Genomic DNA, 16,217 nt, shown 5'->3' with positions numbered 1-16,217 from the left:
GAAGCTGATTGGAGAGTGCCATTGTCAATCTCAAATAGAGGAGGGAGAGGGGAGCAGGAGCAGAGAGAGAAAGGAGGAGGCAGGAACCCCAGTGAGATTCAGATAATCGTGCAGTTCAGACGTTATGAGAAGTGAGTGTCATTGCCCATGTGTCTGTATGTATATTACATATTTATTAGGGATGCACCGAATCCAGGAATCAGTTCGGGATTCGGCCTTTTTCAGCAGGATTCGGATTCGGCCGAATCCTTCTTCCTGACCGAACCAAATCTGAATCCTAATTTGCATAAGCAAATTAGGTGCGGGGAGGGAAATCGTGTGACTTTTTGTCTCAAAACAAGGAAGTAAAGTATATTTTCCCTTCCCACCCCTAATTTGCATATGCAAATTAGGATTCGGATCCGGTTCGGTATTCGGCCAAATCTTTTGTGAAGGATTCGGGGGTTCAGCCGAATCCAAAATAGTGGATTCGGCTCATCCCTAATATTTATGATAATTAAGGTGAGCTGTTTGCTATACAATCAGCTTGAAAAGTTATTCATAAGTCAAAACACGATCAAAGTAGTTGCCTGATAAAATACTCAGTGATTTTTCAACATAATGTTTGGTGTGTTTTAGTAATATAAACATCTATATGTGCTTGTGTTCCATTGCCCAAATTATTTAGCCTGGTCCATTTGATTTCTGGCTGTCTTTAACAACTTCAGCTTCTTAGGAAGGAGCAGAGAAGCTGCCCCTGGGGAAACTTGGGGCATAAGGTGTGGATATTTGAGAGATCCTGGTATATTTCTGGATGTGCAACTATAAATCTCTTCTAAATCAGTGTGGGGCCTGTCTGAGACTTTGATCATGTGTATCTGTGTGTATGCCAGTATCTATGTGCCAGCCAAATATGTGTGTATATTCTCACTGCCTATCCCAGTAGTACTGCATCTGTGTGTGTGTTTCTGCCTAAATAAGCCTGCGTATACCTAATTATATCAGAATTTCTGTACCTGTGTCTTAATCTGTGTTTACGTATGTTTAGATCTATCTGAGTCCTTGATTTAGTGTAGTTAAGATTCGGGTTATTTTAGAACCTCTGAACTTGGCTATAGCACAAGTCTACAAGAAGCAAGATTTTATTACACTACATCTTCAGGATTTCATTCATTACTGTTCAACCTAAAGTAATATGTTCAGTTGATATTATTCTAATACAGGTATGGGATGCATTATTCGGAAACCCGTTATCCAGAAAGCTCCGAATTACGGAAACACCATCTCCCATAGTCTAGATTATAAACAAATAATCCAAATTTTTTATAATGATTTCCTTTTTCTGAGTAATAATAAAACAGTAGCTTGTACTTGATCCAATGTTTATATGATTTTCTAGTAGACAAGGTATGAAGATCCAAATTATGGAAGGTTCTGTTATCCAGAATACCCCAGGCCCGAGGATTCTGGATAAAAGGTCCCATACCTGTATTTGCAAATACATTCATTTTTTTTTTTTACATTTACATATAATTAATAATGCATGTCATTTGCACTACATTCATTCTGGGGTGACCCTGGCTTATTTATAAACAGTGCGCACATGTGCACCTGGGCAGTAACCCATAGCAAAGAACTTTTGCTTTCAGTATTGAACCTGAAGCTGGCTAAAAATTGCTAATCACAGATTGGTTGCTATGGGTTACAGCCCAGGTGCAAATTTGCCCACTGTCCATGAATGACTCTTGTTGTATCTACATTTTTGTGTGATTTGACTAGGGATGTAGCGAACCGCCGATAATGTGTTCGCGAACGCCGTTCGCGAACACCGGCAAAAAATGCGAATAGTTCGCGAACTTCGAACATCCGAAAATCGTTCGATTCGAACGATCGAAGGATTTTAATCGTTCGATTTTAGCGACCGAATGGTCGAATGGTCGAACGATTTTGACGCGAACGCCTATTGGCGAACGTCGCGCGACGTTCGCGAACTTGCGGCGGACGCGAACAGCCGATGTTCGCGCGAACAAGTTCGCCGCAGAACAGTCCGCGACATCCCTAGATTTGACTATGAAACTATGAAAAGTAGTGGAAGGTATAGCATTGAATAACTTTCCCAAACAAAAATATCACCCTCCGTCTATGCATATATATTGCTTACTAGTCATTTGGATTACACGGGATATTAGTGTGGGCGCAGCTTTAAATGAAAGGATCTGTGAATCCCCAAATATAATTGGTATAAATGATATTGTGGTTTTATTGATTCTAGTAAACCTTTACTATAATATCTTTAAAAGGAGGGGATTCCCAGGAGGATGAAGTAGGACAGTAGTCGGATTCTGGCAGTGTCGGGAAATGCTAGCAAGGCAGCCCCAGGCAACCGGCGTGTCGGTGCGCAAACGAGGACGCGCATGTGCAACTATGCGCAAATGAGGACGCGCTTGCATAACTGTGCGCAAACGAGGACGCGCGTGCGTAACCATGCGCAAACAAGGAAGCACGTGCGCAAAATATGCCGTGCGTGCGAACACGAGCGAGAACGATTTACTTCAGAGAGTGGCACCTGCTTAACTGTTGCAGTTCAGACTCCTGTCGCTGATATGATACATCCCTCTCTGTAACGCTATTTTCTGTCTGTCTGTATAGCCAATATCTCACCCAGTCTCATAGACACAGATTTACAATGGTCTCTCGGCTGCCTTCACCCTGACTTTCTGTCTAATGTCTGAGCACTCACATACTGTACACTCTCAGGCACATAATGACACAGTCTGTCTGTAGTCACACTCACAAGCCTATTTGTTCATTTTATAGCCTACTTAATCCCCTCATCATATTCTATTCACTTACATGTCCATCTACCCATAAGTTCCCATATACCATACCCTTTACACTACCCATAATTCCTTACCCATAGACACCTACCCACTCATCCATAACCCATTCAATCAGATACAGGCACCCAACTATCCTCCTTCCTACCTACATCCACTAACCCACCGCTCAATACCCCCCCATGCAGGCTTCAGTCAGTCCATATATCCCCATTCCCTATGTACCCATCAATCCCTTCTTCTACACCTTTAACCTTCCATTCATCCATTTACTAATCCCTTCATCTGCACCTATACATACCACATTCCACCATCCAGCCCTGCATTTATACCTTTACCTTCCCCTAATCCGACAACTCACTAATCCCTCCAGCGACAAATCTGATAGGGATGCACTGAATCCAGGATTCGGCCTTTTTGAGCAGGATTTGGATTCGGCTAAATCCTTCTCCCAGGCCGAAACTAATCTGAATCCTAATTTGCTTATGCAAATTAGGCGTGGGGTGGGAAATCGCATGACTTTTTGTCACAAAACAAGGAAGTAAAAAAAGTTTTCCCTTTTCAACCCCTAATATGCATATGTAAATTAGGATTTAGATTCGGTTCAGTATTCGGACGAATCTTTCGCAAAGGATTCAGGGGTTTGGCTGAATCCAAAATAGTGGATTCGGTGCATTCCTAAAATCTGCCTTCCATTATTCGCCCTTATTCCACCTTCTATGCACTTACTCATCTGTCTAAACCTTCATTCTATTCATCTGCTCATTATTTGCACCATCTTTACCTTTATTTGCCGCAGTCTATCCATTCATTCATGCATTACTTCACCTGCCTCTATCTATGTAATCGTTTATCCCTTACCTACCTCTACCTACCCCATCTCCCCATCCCTGCACAAACCATTCCCTCAAACACCAACAGGATTTAGACATCCACCCATCTCTCTCATTGAATTGTCTCTATTCCCCCTTCCTACCCAACATCATGACAGTTTCATTAAATCCCATTGATTCTATTACAAAATGTACAAAAGGTAAACACATTATTTATGAGATTTAACCCACTTTACATGAAATATGCATATACACTATCTCCTTCTCTCTCTCCCTATTCACAAGCTCTTCTTTATTTCATATATGTATAATCTAACATCTATTTATCCAATTACTTGAATGGCCATTTGGAGCAAAAATGCAAAAACCATGGTATTTCAAGAGAGTTCAGTGCCTTCTACATTTGATTCAATATTTCCTTGAAGATGGCACCCCTGCCTTGCCCAAATTCTGCACAAAAAAAGACACTGTTGTTTCGCAGGCATCGGTGCTATTTAGCGCTGCAGTAAAAAGTTATCATTTTGGTTTCCAGCAATGGTGACTATAAAATGAATATCCTTTAAACACTGATTTTTAAAGCAATTTGTGTTAAATCTTGATAATTATTACAGCTGTTATTCTGAATGTAGCTAATTAAGAAATGATTTTATCTGTGGAGCCTGTAGCCCCAGTGGATGCATTAGTAACTGTATACTATGTGGTTCCTGTCCAAAACCTACATGCAAGTGCCCAGGCATTGATGCCATTGGAATCCTCCGCAGCATGCCCACTTTAATGTGTACCAATATCAATACTTAAGGATACTTGTAATAATAGGGTTTCACTAACTTTCTTTAGAATGAATATCAATACTTAAGGATACTTGTAATAATAGGGTTTCACTAACTTTCTTTATTATTGAGTCTCGTAAAACTACAGTACACACTAGGATAAAAATGATTGTAGAAAAGGGAAGAGAAAAAAGAACCTTGTTTTGTGACTGCGGATTGCCTTTAAAGGTTACAACTAACCCTCACTTCTATAGACCGTGTATCAATTCTTTGAGCGACCAACTTTTTTAATCACCAATCAGTTAATACATATATGTAAATTCCCCAACTTATGCCATAAATATAAAGTACGAGTGCTTAAATAAATACAACCAATCAGATATTGATTGTCACTACACCGGCTCTGTGTGTATTTTATCAAAAACGTTGGTACCAATTAGATTAGCAAATTCATAGTATTATATTAGTTAAAAAATGAATTGTAATTAATTGATATAAGTTATAAAGTGCCTGTGCTGTATTAATTGATAAAAGACCTCTTAATTCATTTTTTTTTTTTAAAGGTTAATTTTTATTGAATTTTAACAACAGAAAATTAGAAGGAAGAAAAGCAAGTTAGAAAGGAAAGAAAAGAAGGGGAAAGTGGGGAGAAGGGTATACGGCTGAAAAAGTATCTATTAATAGTTGGTCGAGGTGGCTGGCGACTCGAGCCAAGGGTTCCAAATATTCTCAAACTTCTTTGGGCATCCACGTGCTAAGTACGTGAGCTTGTACAGTTCCATTTGCGAATTAACCAGTCCAATCCATCTACTCAGAGATGGTGGCGATGGGCCCATCCAGTGCAGGGCAACGACCTTCTTCGCGTAAAAGAGGAGCAACCGCATCAGGCATCTGGTGTTTACTCTAGGTATCACGGAGTCAAGGAGACCCAGAAGACAAGTAGCAGGGTTAAGTATCTGGGGAAGTTCCAGTTCGGTAGCCATGAAGTTCAAAATTGCCTTCCAAAATCCGAGTATCACTGGGCAATCCCACATTAAATGTATGAAAGTAGCTACAGGAGCACCACATCTCAGACAGCTGGGTGAGGCCACTTTTCCCATAGTAAATAGTTTCTGAGGGGTGAGGTACATTTGATGTACTATCTTAAACTGTATGAGCTTGTCTCTTACACTTACTAATGGGATATATAAGTTATCTATAATTTCTTCCCAATCATCAGGGTCGACATGAACCCCACTACTCTCCCACTTATACTTCACCCTGGGTCGAGGATCATATCTATTGGAAATTAAGTGCCTATATGTATTGGATAGGAGCTTGATCTTGGCGGGTTGAGAAATCAAAGTTTCCATCCCTGTGTATTGCAGGTGCTGAGGAGGGGTTGGGAATTGCGCGGAGCAGAGGTGGCTAATCTGGTTATAACGGAATTCGGATAGATCAGGCAGAGAGAGGATCTGGCGAAAGTCAGGCAGTGTGCGAAGAGTTCCATCAGCGTATACTTGTGATAGCCGCTTTAGACCAAATTTAGTCCATGTTCCCACCTCTGAGAATGTGGCTAAGTGTGGATAATTACTATTACCCCATAAAGGTGAATCTGGAGAAAGACTGGTATCTGCTTTAGTGATTTGCACAATAGCATCCCAGGCTCTCTTAGTGGCATCCATTACAGGTAACAAAGGGCCAAGATCCCTTCGAGTTCTATATAAAGCATTGTGTAAGCTTTCCACAGAAGTAAGATAGAGTGCCTCTATTATGGATGCCAGGTTGTCAGCGTCGAACACTTTCCAACCGGCCGCATGTGAGGCCTGGGAGGCAAGATAATAGAGCTCATAATTGGGAGAGGTCAGTCCCAGCTGACCGTGAGGAGCATTGAGAGTGGCTCTGGACAGAGTGGGTGTTTTGTTCCCCCAAATAAACTCAGATTGTGTGCGGTCTAAATCATGCAAGGCTTTCTTGGATATGTGGCAGGGGGTATTACTCAGTACATAAAGAAATTTAGGAAGAAAAATCATTTTGCATATATTTATCCTGCCTATTAGCGTGAGAGGGAGTTTGGTCCAGTGTGCAAGTGTGTCTTTGAATTTACGGAGTAAGGAGTGTAAATTATGCTGCAAAAATAATGTCGGATCTTTGTGCACCGTTATCCCCAGATACTTAAAATTATCCGCCACCTTTAGGTTACAGTTCGCGGCCACCCCAGTTGGAAGCTGGCCGTCAAGGGGAAATAGTATGGACTTATCCCAATTAATTTGAAGGCCGGAGAATGTACCAAATTGTTTGACAATCCCAAGTACAGAGGCGAGTGATTCATGTGGGTCTGCTAAGTATAGGAGCGTATCATCTGCATACAATGAGACCTTCTCCTCAATTGTCTTGTAAATGAATCCCCGTACCCCCCGAGATTGTCGAATTGCTATGGCCATAGGTTCAATTGCCAACGCAAATATGAGCGGAGAGAGAGGGCACCCTTGACGAGTACCTCTTGACAGGCGAAATGGTACGGACGTAATGCCATTAACCCGGATGGATGCCTTTGGTTCACTGTACATCAGCCGAAGCCACTTTGTGAAGGAAGGGCCGAAACCCATTCTAGTTACTACCTCCCATAAGTAAGGCCACTCCACCGAGTCAAATGCCTTAGCCGTGTCCAATGAAACCACCAGCCTGGAACCCATATTTTCGTTTTTCAGTTGTAAATTAAGGAACAGTCTTCTAAGATTAAAGCTGGTTGATTTGGAAGGCATAAAGCCAGACTGATCAGGTTCCACCACTGTAGACACAACTTTGACAAGACGCTTGGCTTAAATTTTTGCAAGAATTTTAATTTCCATATTGAGTAATGAGGTTGGCCTATAGGAGGAGCACAGTGTGAGGTCCTTCCCTGGTTTGGGGATGACCACAATCGTCGCATCTGAGAACGTTTTAGGGAGAGAGAAATTTTCAAAGGCATACATCAGGGCTTCATGCAATCTGGGGACTATCTCGCGTAAATGAATACGGTACCATTCTATAACAAAGCCATCCGGGCCCGGGGATTTGCCGGAAGGGAAGGAAAGTATGGCTTCGGCAATCTCAAGAGGGGAAATCGGGGAATCCATGTACTTTGCTTGCTGAGGGGAGATATTCGGGATGGGAATCCCATTAAGATACTCGTGAAGGTCAGCATTAGAGTAGTGCGCAGTAGAAGTGTAAAGAGAGGAGTAAAATTTACTGACTTCCAAGGCTATCTCAGACGGGGAGGTCAGCATATCCCCCGTTGAGGAGAGTATCCTGGGGACAGCAGAAGTACAATTAGGAGGATTGGCTAGGAAAGCTAAAGGCTTACCATTTTTATCACCATATGCAAACGTAGTGCTGGTGGCGTGTAAAAGTTGCTTTTTAGTCAGCTCTAACCTATGCAAGCTGAGGCGCCTAAGAGCAGCAGTGAATTCCCCATGCGTCTGTAGCGTGGGATTGCCAATATATTCCGTTTCAGATTGGGAAGTTGCCATTTCAAGGTGGTGTAGGGTTTCTTTAGAAGTGTTCCTAGCTCTGGCCACTGCAGCCATTAGGGTACCTCGGGAGACTGCCTTAAAAGCCTCCAAGGTAGTTGAGGGATCCGCAGAACCATAATTCACACTCCAATATTGTGTGACAGAGTCAGCGGATTCCCCGACCACACTAGGGACCTTCAACCAGTACGGACTTAGCCTCCAAGTTCTATGTGAGGGGTCAGAGAGAAGGTCTAACGAGAGAAGCAAAGGGGCATGATCTGAGATTCCCCGTGGCAGATATCCAACCTCTCGAACTTTAGGGAGGAGGTCCGAAGAAAGCAGTGCAAGATCTATTCGAGAAAATGACTGATAGGTAGTAGAATAACAGGAGAATTGTCTGCGCTCGGGGTACTTCCAGCACCATACATCGACCAAATTGTATGCCCGGGCCCAATCAGCAAGTTTAGAGGTAGTTACTGTAGGAGCGGATAGTCTATCCAACAGAGGGTTACAACAATTGTTAAAGTCACCCATGATACACACTGGGGCGGGGGGCAATTGCATCAATGTTTGATATAGGTCATGAAGTATTGTGTCTACAAAGGGGGGAGGAATGTAAATGTTAGCTATGAGGATGGGAAACCCAGCTATAGCACACGCCAAAATTTGATATCTGCCCGATCTGTCCGAATGCACCTCCATAAGATCAAATGGGAAGCCTTTCCTAACCAGGACCGAGGTGCCCCTAGCATAAGTGGAATATGTAGTATGATGAATATACGCAACCCACGGTTTCCGGAGAGCCAAGACCCGACTCCCAACTAAGTGGGTCTCCTGAAGTAAGAGAATGTGGGGGGAATAAGATTTAAGATAATTGAAAACTAATGCCCGCTTTACCTTATCGTTAAGACCCCGAACATTCCAAGATATTAACTTAACAGCAGCCATTTGGTGTTGTGTAAATGGGATGGGTACTCACACTAAAATGAATACATTTCAGGCTTCCGGACACCCTGCGACTCATCAGCCCGCCATATACATACATTGTTATCCAGCCGGGGAGGGAGAGAGAAGAAGGAAAGAAAGACTGAAATGAGGTAGAAAAGACATAGTTAAAACAACAGTCAAAATAAAACCCCCACCCAACTGCCCCCCACCCTGCCCAACCCTCACAGTCTGGCGGGCTTAGTATCCCAAACATAAGATCAACTGGGGAGATTGGTTGCCCTCAACAAGCTCGCTCCAAATCTTGTTGTGGCCAAAGAGCTTCCGTGGTGATCGGCCAATGGTTCACAGGATAATGAAAAATAAACTTACAAAACTAAAGGTAAACATGCAATCCCAATGAAGGTATATCAAGTGACATATATGTAGCAAGAGTTGTCTCGTGCAAAAAAGTTCCAAGGCAGGTGTTAGTGTCAGAGTAAGGTTAACGGCAGCACCTACATGAGTCCAGGATATTTGAAGAAGGTACTGTGTCTGTCACTGAAATAGTCTCAGTACTGTAAGTTGCCTGACCATCCGGTACTGCCGAGACATACAGAGGCATCGACAACTGAGCCATATGAGAGAAACACTTGCATCAAAAGTTACTTCTTGCAATAGGGATTACATCAAAAAGCTACAAGTAGCAGCTGTTCCTCTCCTCTTAGCAGTGGAAGGATATTAAAACCATACACATTAGGTCAAATAACTATCGAAGAAGAGGTCAGTAAAGAACAGTTACGGCCTGGGACTTCTGCCGAACCGTGCCTCAATCCAGCTCAATGCCTCTTCAGGAGTAGTGAAAAAATGAGATTTATTTGCGTCAATGACCTTGAGTTTAGCCGGGTATAGCATGGCATAAACCAACTTCAGGTCCCGCAACTGCCGTTTGACGCCGGTAAAGGTGCTGCGCTGTTTCTGCAGATAAGTAGAGTAGTCAGGATACAGTGATACATTGGCCCCTTCATGTACCATCTGGCCTTTCGCCCTAGCTTCAGAGAGAGCTGCATCTCTATCTCGAAAGTGAAGCAATCTTATAAGAAAGGAGCGTGGGGGGGCACCCGGAGGTCTAGGTCGACCTGGGACACGATGAGCCCGTTCCACTGTATAGTGTGCGGTGAAAGGTGCATTAGGCAGAAGTTGCTTGAGCCATCTTTCAGCGAAATCAGTAGGCGAATTGCCCTCTGCGCCCTCCGGGAGTCCCACCACCCGTACCTTATTACGGCGTTGGCGGTTTTCGTAGTCATCCAAGAGAGAAGCTTGGTGCTTGATTTGCTGCTGTAATTCAGTGAGTTGTGCTGGAATTGGTGTACACATATCTTCCAGAGCACTAACCCTGGCTTCCACAGCCGTCGTTCGTTCCCTTACAGCCTGCAAATCCACCTTGATCAGAGATAGGTCAACTTTAACCTCCTCTATGTGGTTAGTATTCGTGGTTTGACAGGTCGCTATTGCGGCAAGAATAGGTGCAAATGCCGTTTCCGAAGTATCTTCGGTTGGTATCGAAGAAGGGGATGAGGGTGCAGCGCCATCATGGCCAGACCGCCTCACAAACTGATCCATCTTCTGTGACGTTTCACCAGGCTTTTTCGGTGCTCTGCTACTACGCATAATAAGCGTGTGAAGGAATGCTCAGCACGAGGGGAAGTACAGTTTGGAAGCGGATTAGTATAGTAACAGGATCAATAACACCACGGAGCTCTCAGAGCATATTCTGTTAATTGAACATGGAGACAATAGAACAGTTCTGGTATATCAGTGCCGTGCAAAAGTGTTACATTCAAATTGCAGCGTTATAGGTCCACTACTGTGCAGCATAGAAAGAGCAACAGGAATCATAGAAACGGCTCAGAGCTATGGTGCCCTTTATACCCAAGCTACACCACTCGAGCAGACGGGGTACCTCAGTAATGGGGCTGTGGTGGTACTGTGGATCCTGCAATACGTAGAACTGTCCCACCATGAAGACCCGCGCCCTTAGAAATGGCCGCGCACCATCGTGTAGTACATGCGTTCCAGCTTGGAACGCATCAGCAGCGCGGTCTTTATAGGCACTGTCGGCTCCAGGGACAGGTAATGCAATGGCACAGACCACCGGAGTAGCTTGGGCCGAGGAGACAATCCAGCTCCCTGCTTGGTCTGTAAAAACAAGTACACCCGCTGCCTTCGGTGTCTTGCTTGCGCCGCAGCGCCTTGGGCTGATGGCGTCACACGGGACCAGGCCAGACAACCTGATCTCCAGGGACACGCGTCACACGTGGATGCACTGGGGTCTGTGGGCACTCACCCCTTACGGAGACCAGCCGGGAAACTTTCAGCGATGCGGAGGAAGCAATGTCACAGCTCCAGGCTGTTCACAGCTACGGGCCTCAGGTAAACTCCAGTCCCCGGCTTCCGGCCTTGAAGTAGGCCCTAAGTAGCAGGGCGGCTCTGCTAGTGCCAGAGAGCCGAATTAAATTCCTGCCTGCAGCTGGTATCTTCCCAAGCTGTCACAATAGCAGCAGGCAGTTGTAGGAGCTTTTAAAATATATAGATGGGGCCAGATGGTATGTGAAAGCCAAAGAGCTCTGGTGGAATACGTCTGCTCCGTTGTACAGCTAGCCACGCCCCCCCCTTAATTCATATTTATCGTGATAATTGAGGCAATAAATACGAAAAGTGACCAGTGCTAATAATAAAAAGGATGATTGAGTAAGTTTAAATTAGTACTTCTCAGTTGAAGATTAACCCAACCGCTCCTTGAGGATAAGTGAGGAATTGTGAAAATAGATAGTTGGTGGAGTTGCTCCCAAGATTTCTAGTTACATTTTTTCTAAGTCCCTAGGAGCACCACAAAGTGGGAGAAGGCAGAAACTGAAGGGCTGCGGTCTCGTTTGTTAATCTTTTCTATCTAAGAGAGAGGCTATTTAACCCTAAAAAACCGCAGACCATTCAGTTCATGGAGAGAAAACAGGTTTATGATAAAGTTACAGGAAAGATGCCTGTTTGTTTAAAAAGTGCAATTTCTGTTCACCGAAGTGAAATAATTATTAAAAGAAAATCAAGAGTCAAGTCTTGCCCTAACACGCGTTTCGCCACAGCTTTCTCAAAAGGCAAGTATATTTCTCTTTTTTTTATTTTTTTTTCTCTTCCCTTTTCTACTTAAGGATACTTAACATAAAACCATTACTATTTCACATGCAGTGATGCACGGAGATGAAACAATATATACTTGCTGAGGCCATTTTGAGTTAGTCTGCACTGCCCATTGTTGTCTTTAGGGGGTTCTAAATGGGATGAGTAACCCCATGAGGGAAGTCATAATAAGCAGGTAAAGTGGGAATCATGTGTATAGTAGTGCAAGGTGGAAGTAGTATTGTAAGATAGCAACAGTAGAAATTTATTGCAATTTATCGTCACTGGTTATTGCCCAGAATCCATAGACCCAGCTCCTTGATGAGGCCAAACAAACAGACCAACAATTCAAGCAGGCACACAAGGCGAGTTAAACCGGGGTCATACCCCTGGTGCGTTTATAGCGTCACACAACGTTTCAGAGGGCGTTCCCCCTTCGTCAGGTGATACAGAGACGTACGTGGATATCCAATATATAGGCAAAAAACCACCCAATAGAAAAAGGAAATGTCCAATGTCCAAAAGTGCAAAAAATGTTGCAAACAATTCTCTCCAGTTGAAAGTCCTAATACACACAATGTTGCAAAAAATGTTACAGACATGAAACTCCCGATTACGCAAAGTATCAATATTTTAAGCAATGATAAAGGGATAATTATGTCAGTTTCACAGTGTTCTATAAGCAAATAACTGTCCCTAATAATGGCAAAAGGGTTTTACCTCACCCTGGATGCATATTCGACTTTTTTTCAAATATCCGAAAAATCAAGGAAAATGGTTTATTAAACCGGCAATAAAAATTCTATTAAAAACATGTTAAATTGAATTCTTCATTCAAGCCTCTAGGGGACTGTGTCTGTAGTTGGTATTTTAATATCTGCATCACATGTTATCATAGATCCACGTGAGTAAAGGCCATTAAATATCTGCCCACCACTGGCTCCATTAACCTATACTAAGTTATAACGGTTTTACCAGGCAAGAAAAGTCATATCAAATATTTTTGTTGTTTGAATCCATATAAATAATCATAATAAACACTGTCCAGATATTTAGCATGTTTTGTATTGGCTACATGGCAGGGGTGTTACAATAAGTGTGCATGGATACACAGTATTACATAAGTGCCGAAGCTAAGAAAGCTGTATGAGTTCGCTCATAGCATATGGCAGATACCTTTCCAGGATTGAATCTGTGGGTGACTATATGGGATCCAGTTAGCTGTCATGTACATCTGATTGTTTACTGGGTGAGAATGTAGTATAGAAGGTCTTTTTCAGACGGCTATAGCCTCACAGTGCGGATCAAGAAACAATAATGGATATTTAAGGGGCACTTTGTGACTGCTACACAGGTCTAGGCTGCTCAATGTAACTTTCAGCAGGAATCAAGGTGCATGCAGGTGCAATACATCAAGGAAGCATATAGAAACACTACATATATTTTCAAAATAAAGAATCTCTTTGTTATTAACAGTGTTCCTTGGCACTGAGGTTTGTAGGCCTTTTTTGGCTTGACCCCTCCCCCTATTGGAGCACAACAGATGCCATCCATTATATACAATAAATAACAATGGAAGTATTTAAGGCAGTGCTCCACAACCAGTTGCTCGTGAGCAGCATGTTGCTCCCCAACCCCTGGGATGTTGCTTATTTTTAAATTCCCGACTTCGAGGAGAAGTTTTGGTTTCATAAAAACCAGATGTACTGCCAAACAGTCTCCTGTACGCTGCCAGTCCACATAGGGACCACCAATAGCCAATCACAGCCCTTATTTGGCACCACCCAGGAACTTGTTTCATGCTTGTGTTGCTCCCCAACTCTTTTTACATCTGAGTGTTGCTCACAGATGAAAAAGGTTGGGGACCCCTGATCTAAGGCTATAAGTAACTATTCACTGCCAACTTTCAATTAAAATCTTTTGGGATTAGCCCACCATCCATGAAATTTGCCCCCTGAGATGAGTTCAGCCCCATTTCGAACACTCACAGGAGTGTGATGTGCATATTTTACAGATAGACCTAGCCAATGTTCCATCCAAGGTGTGCGCGTGTGCACGTGTACACAAATTGTGGTGCGCACAAAGAATTTTGTGTGCAAACACAAAATTTTGTATTAATATTGACCTCAGCACACAGTTTTTAAAAACTACGCACACAAGTTTAAAATGTGTGCACAATTGAATTTATTTTACGCACATAGCCAAGAAGGAATTACAGGGAACATTGCACCTAGCCTGTCTATGAAGGTAACACAATAAGAGTGCTGAGCAGCTATAGGCTTAATTAGTTGTCCATTACAATGTAATATCTTGATGGAATGTCATATTGGATCTCACAGCAAGCAGAGTTATCATTTAGAAGTGATTCCCACATGGAGCGGAGATATCTATAGAGTGACGCACAAAGTAAAGTGGCCAAAGAGCACATTTATTATTGAAAGAATGCATTTGGAAGACCAATGCTCCAATAGATGTGTAGGCACACAAGACAGGGCACACAAACATTACCTACCCAGACAAGGCCACAGGCATGGACTAAGTAGACAAGGCAAACCAATGACTGACACAATAAGATAAAGCACTTAGGGTGTCTCGCTGTGTTTGTGTAGTCATAATAACAATAACAAAATAATCTCAAGGGAAACTCTGATTTGCATTGCCTTGCCCTGTTGTGTCGGTCACCTGGTTGCTATACTGTATTTGGAGGGTGCTGATCCCCCCTGAGCCCTGACTGAGCACCAAGCTACATTTAATAAGGAGCCAGGGTGTAGCCAAGGCCACAAACACTGACAAAACAGAAAAAGTCACAGTTACAAAGGTAAAAAAAACTATGGATTTGGACAGAAAGATGGACAGATTGGCAGTAGTTGTGTTATGTGAATCCCTAATGCTGCTCTCTTGTCTTACAGATAGTTCAACAAGAGGATCATTAAATTTTTTCAAAATATTGAGGAAAACAAAAAAAGACAAAAAAAAAAAAAAGAATTGATAATGTATGAGGAGTCATGAAGGTGGTTTATATGGAGCAATAAGAGGAGATACAGGCAACATTTGGGGTTGCGAGAGGTAATATGATGACAGTCAATATACTGTAAATCCTGTACCAGTGCAGATATATACAGCTGGAAAGAAGAACTATTTGAGAGGCAGATGCCTAGAGATTGGAGATGGACTCAGATCACTAGAGAGACACAGTGCTATACGATCAAACCACTGGAAAGCCATATTGCTATAAAGGCTCCTTTGTTAACACAGCATTAGTGCAAAGTTGTTTAGGTTTAGCAGGGAAGCAGCTCTGCAATACAAAATCTCCCTATATCAGTATTTGTTCCCACCAACCAACAAGGGACACCCACCTGTATGGTGCCAGTTATTTCTATGCTAAGTTTAGAGCTTGTAGGGTGTTGCTTCTTACTATGGTTTAGTTCTGGGAACACAGTAAAAGACTGTTGACCATACAAATTAGGCATAGGAAGGGTTAGGGGCAAAATTACGAAAAAAAGGGCGAAGTGACTAACACGGGCAAAAATTTGGTTTTTGAGTTATTTCACTTTTTATTCAGCAGCACTCCAGTTAGCAATTTTAGCAATATGGTGGCTAGGGTCCAAGTTGCACTAGCAACCATGCACTGATTTGAATATGAGACTGGAATATGAATGGTAGGGGACCTGAATAGAAAATTTGTAGCCTTTTTTTGGTTTTTAGATGAGGGTCAGTGACTCCCCATTTGAAAGCTGGAGTCAGAAGGCAAATAATTAAAAACCTATAAAAAAAGAAATAATGAAGACAAATTGCTTAGAATTGGCCATTCTATAACATAATAAAAGTTAACTTAAAGGTGAACCACACCCAAGTAAATATTTAGTATGTAATAGAATGGCCAGATATTTTGTAATTACCCCAATAAAGAATAAGTATAAAGTGCGTTCACATTATATCTAATTCCTAATTAGAACGGTTGTCCCTTAGCTATATAAGACATGCTTCCTAAACACTCTAACGGACGTAGCTCGGAATATACCCATATATATTGCTTACTAGTCATTTGGATTACACGGGATATTATTGTGGGCGCAGCTTTAAATGAAAGGATCTGTGAATCCCCAAATATAATTGGTATAAATTAGATTGTGATTTTAATAACTCTAGTAAATCTTTACTATAATATCTTTATAAGGATGGAATTCCCAGGAAGATGAAGTAGAACAGTATTCGGATTCTGGCAGT

Source organism: Xenopus laevis, chromosome 9_10L (genome assembly GCF_017654675.1).
Source record: "Xenopus laevis strain J_2021 chromosome 9_10L, Xenopus_laevis_v10.1, whole genome shotgun sequence".
Lineage (NCBI taxonomy): Eukaryota > Metazoa > Chordata > Amphibia > Anura > Pipidae > Xenopus > Xenopus laevis.
The sequence above is the reverse complement of the archived record's forward strand: the minus strand, read 5'-3'. Positions refer to the sequence as shown.